At 37.7% G+C, this 5,009-nt stretch overlaps 1 long non-coding RNA gene across 1 annotated transcript; it reads right to left on the bottom strand.

The window, feature by feature from the left end:
* Positions 1-172: 172 nt before the first annotated feature.
* LOC112145490 lies at positions 173-4,681 on the bottom strand. Its single transcript, XR_002919079.2, has 2 exons — positions 4,233-4,681; positions 173-4,145 (listed from the first exon to the last, which is right to left on the bottom strand). It is a non-coding gene; the product is annotated as an uncharacterized LOC112145490 (long non-coding RNA).
* Positions 4,682-5,009: the final 328 nt, after the last annotated feature.

The raw sequence follows: 5,009 nt of genomic DNA on the forward strand, positions 1-5,009 counted from the left end.
CCGGTGCAAAAAAAGGGGGTTATACTCAATAAACTCCTGTTGTGACAGTAAAATCTGCCCAACACTAGAAGCTCTCAGCCTGTATCTGTTTGCTCAGCTGTTGGACAGGACAAGTTAAAAATAATAATAATAATAATAATAAATAAATAAAATAAAATATGAACTTCTTTTGTTTTGTTCTTTTTGTTTGTTTTAAGGAGTTTTTTCTGGGCATATAGTTGCAATTTTTTCTGTTTTCTTTGTGTTTAGTTTTTTGCATAATTTACAGGTATTTCATTTCAAGTGTTTAAAGTCTTTTGCTGTTTATTTAGATGTTTTTCAGCTAACAGGTCTCTGCAGTAATTTGCTGCACGGGCAGTTGCAGAGGAAAATACTCTATTTCCACCCTGATTACCTCATATTTCTGGATGCTGTGGGGTTGTTTTGCAAGACATGCTTTTGGGACACTGCGCAGCAGCCGGGAAAATGTCTCTGGACCAAGGTGATAGCCGCACTTTTCAAAAAAACAGAAAGTTCCAACTACAGAGGATACACTTCTTACATTTCCCAGGACAAGGAAATTGGAGACGAGAATCAAATCAAACTTTATTTGTATAATACCTTTCCAAAAAATCAATTTCACTCAAAGTGTTAACATAATAACAAAGAATAAGAGATTACTTAAGGAAGAAACCACTCCCCCCTCCACACACACACACAAGTCGACATATTACCACACTATAGTAGGGTAGAAAAATAAATAAATACTAAAATGATGGAAAGTAGAAATTTGGCTTTGAACTGAACCATTTTTTAAATCAGAAAGAAAGTGTTGTTTTTGTCAAATTGTGGAACAGTGGATCAATTTGGATAGGCTCCAGCAACCATGAACAGTATTAAGAAGTTTAGAGAATAAAAAAAGCAAACGCAGAAAAAGAGGAATGCAAGGAATGCTGGTCTCCAACCAAACTGAAGTGAAAACTTTGAACTTTCACAAAAGCTGACAAGATCCTCCAACTGCTTTCTTCTGTGAATCTCTGCTAGCTTCAGAGTGCTTTCTTCCAGCTTGGTAGGCGAAGATGACTAAAATCTTCCCCTCACACTTGCTCTGAGTGCCGCCAAGGCTGTTTCCCTTCATCCCCCTCTTCCTCACAAACGGGCTTTTTCTTCTATAACGACTGTGTTTGTGTGTGTGGGCGCGGGGGGAGGTGAGATGAGTTGTTTGCACCATTCTCCTTTAAATCAAAAGAAGAGGGTAAGGCTGCACTTTAATCACGTTTCACACCGACCTCACTCATCTTCCTCTGCTCTTGTTTAAGGCCCATCCCTGCAGATCCATCAGCCTCCAGCTGACTGCTCCATGTCAGGTCTGTGAGGCCGCACGCACTCTTCTCCTACACGTTATGTAAAGTGACAAACAGCAGACGTAGGAGCTCCAGCAGAGCTTAACGTGGTTTTCTCGCCGCGCTCACACGCGACAGCTCTGGACGTCTGATCTGAAGATCTGAAGAGCGACTCGGTTGTTGATTTAAATCACTGCTGAAGTCACTTCAGTCCCAACTTTAGATTTAATAAACCTAGGTTACAAGTCCTTCTCCTTAGTAAGGAACAACAGCATTTATGTTTGTTCCGCCCATCTCAATGAAAATTCAAAAAGATCAAAGTTTTTGTAGGCAGAAGCGACAGCTCAGGAGTTCACCTCAGGTTCCCTTTGCAACTGAAAATGGGGTAAATGACCGATTAAAACAAAGAAGCACAGAACTTTTTTTTTTTAAAGTTGTCATTACTTAAAACTTCTTAAAAGCCGGAGTCCTGCAGATTTATTTATTTGATTTTTGCTTTTTTTTTTAACTCTGTCTAGACCCTCTTCTTTGCTTTCCTTTAGCTCATGATGGCATGCATGTCTGCCTCATAGTTCTAAAGAAGTTTGAATAATTGTTTTTTGAGTATTTTGAAACCAACAATCTTGAAAAATCTTTTCCTGTTTGGTGCTGTCGGTGTCCCACACAGTCAGTGAGAAATTTCAAGTCATATCTGAATTGATCATGTCAGATTGCAAATCACTGCCTGGATTTATACGTGAGTCCAGAGGATGGAGAACAAACCCACATCATCAACATTCCACCACCGTGCTTTGCAGCTGAAAGTGCACGTGTCAAGATACTGAATCTGATGCAGTTCTGCGACATCAGTTATGGATCCACATTCTTGATTCTCCTTCTATCTTATCTTTCATGAACTTGTGCGTGAACATGCTAAGGCCTGCAGAGACTGACATGAAGCTCTTGGGTGTTTTTATCGTCCTCTCCTTGTTACTGTTCAGACACACCTGATTGCTTCAGAGCGGTTTGCATGCATACAGATTATATCAGCAGCTCTTCGCTGGAGTTTATCTTCCACACTGTCGTAAAAAAGCAATGAGGAGATGTTTTTTTTGCTGTTTTTTTTTTCTTCTAAATGTTAAAAAAAGGTCATTTGCTTTTTCAATGTTTTCATACAAAAACACTTTTAAAAGTGGGAGCCAGTGTGTTTATTTATATGAGAAGAAAATCTGGTGTGCAAGAATATATATAAATAGAAATTAAATAGAAAATATATTTTCTGTCTTTCAAGAAAATTATGTTTAAGGAAGTTTTCGAATACAATAATAATCTTAGCTTTAAGAAAATATGTTCTAGTTACTAGAATTTTTTCTTAAAATAAGAATTCTTTATCTTACCCCACTGGCAGATTTTTTTTTTCAATAATTTTCACCCATAAAGACCCAAACCCATTTTTCCTTAAAAATAAAATGATGTGGAATGCACTACAAACCAGGTGGATAACAGACCCTATTTCTGATATGTTTCTGTTACATTGATGTCACCTTGGGTTCTTATAGGTCAAGAATGTTTGACTCATTTCTGGGGGGGGGGGCTGTCATTGAAAAGTTTGAATATTAATAGTTTAGTAGAGAAAATCCAAGGTTTTCTTGATAAGCTCAATATTTACCTGGCAGCAGATTTGGTTAAGCCTGTAATATAAAAACACAAAAAAGCAGTTAGCTTTGACCTAAAAGGAAAAAAGATTTTTTAAAATAGTCAATACATGATAGAAAGAAGTTGTGCCACAACATTTTGTTGCCACTCATTCCCTCACAATGCATATAAGCACTTCCCTAATGCAAAAACTCAAAATCTTATTACGTTTTTTTGTCTACTTTCTAGTTTAATCTGTTTTTTGTACTTGATATGACACAAAACTAACTTTATAGTAACTTTTCTATAGGATGCAATACTTGTAACAGAAAACTGAACATCTTAATGAGTTAAAAAAATCTTATTTTAAGCAATATCTCTAAAGAAGCTAAATGTTTAGACTTATAATTTTTATATATTTTTGAAAGCTTTATCTTAAAACGTTTAGTCGTATTTAATTTGGTATGGAAATAAGGACGTTTGACTGTTGTGTTGCTTCAAATAGTACATTTTGACGTAAAGGCACATATACATGTGTATAAATGCACTAAATTTAAAGATATAGAACTTTTTTTTTAACATTACTCCCTTATTACTTATTTCCAACTATCAGAGCAATATCCTTAAATGAGTGTTTATTGCTGATTTACTTGCTGTTCTACTTGGTTTTTTGACAGATTTTTTCACTTATAACAAGGGAAATAAACATCTTGTACTTTGAATGTTTTAACTTGTTTCGAGGAAGACATTTTTCCATTGCATATTCTACCATCAATACCAGAAATGCTATGAGCAGAAGTTGAACATTTTGTTCAACTGTATTTAAAATAAAAGTTTAAAAACACGCTTTTACCCGTCAAGAACCAATGTTTTTTCCCTAACAGAAGACAGTTTTCTGAGTTTAGAAACATTTGACCGGAATTTCAACAGCAGCATCAGCTTTAGTCACACACTCCTCTGCGTTTCACGGGTTTCTTGTTGAATCCTCTCTGTTCTTCCTCCAGCTTTACTTCCTTCCTCCTGTAATTCCTCCTCCTCCGACTCCACAAACACAGATGAGTCCCGGGGCGTGGGCAGTCCATCACGGTGCTGCACCTGCGCCGCTCCACCGTCTTGTCTTTATGACTTATTGAGCAGGCCGGTCAGCTGTATTTCCTTTGTTGCTGGTAACGGCATTGGAAGCCATTTGTCACGACGGCGTCACCTTGGCTGGAGGAGAAAGCGGCGGAAAAGAGGATGTCAGAAAATAAATGATTGCCACCTTGATCCCAGCTGCCCACCAATCTTCCCCCTCACCTCTTTCAGAAAAGCAGCAAAGCTGCACGCCCTGGAATTCCATACATTTCAAATGAAACACTCATTGTTCCCCTAAAATTAATACGTCCTGCTCGTAGTAATACAGGGAAGCTTGATGTACCTGTCAGAAAAATAAACGGCAGAGAATAGAAACACAAGTTTGGAAATTATCTCTGAGTGCAGACGGCCTGCAGCAGAATTAATGCTCGTCTGTGCACGGATTCAGCTGTTCACTCTGAGAAATTCAAACACAATTCCTCTGATAAGGACGCGTTAGTTCAGCAGTGGAGGCAGCAAACACCGCCTCATCTCAACAGCTGCACATGCAAATTACAAATCAAGCCCTTAACCAAACTCATCAGCAGAGCAGCTTATCTGTTTTTAGGTGTTTGCTCTGTTTCTGCTTCCGTCTGTCTCCATTTTTTTCAACAGAAGACTTTAAATTTTAGATTGTGTGTTGTTGTGTTTTCATTTCTTCAAACTATTTATCCTGAACTTCCACAAGTGTGGAGCAAAGATTCCTCATCCTGCAAATGAAGGTGGTGAAAGAACGGCTGGAGAGGACGTGTGGGCAGATGAAGAGGAGGAAGTGATGCTCAAAGGGACGTCTGTCTTCCTGTGATGAACATTTATGAACAGAAACACATTTGAATTTTGTTTCTAAAAGTCTTTAATTTGTCTCTATTGTGATGTAAACTAAAACATGCCTGCTGCTTTTCTGAAATAATCCTTGTTTAATTGAGAAAACAACAGGAATAAAAAACTTTAAGTGCATTA

The sequence above is a fragment of the Oryzias melastigma genome, linkage group LG5 (genome assembly GCF_002922805.2).
Source record: "Oryzias melastigma strain HK-1 linkage group LG5, ASM292280v2, whole genome shotgun sequence".
In the NCBI taxonomy this organism is placed as follows: domain Eukaryota; kingdom Metazoa; phylum Chordata; class Actinopteri; order Beloniformes; family Adrianichthyidae; genus Oryzias; species Oryzias melastigma.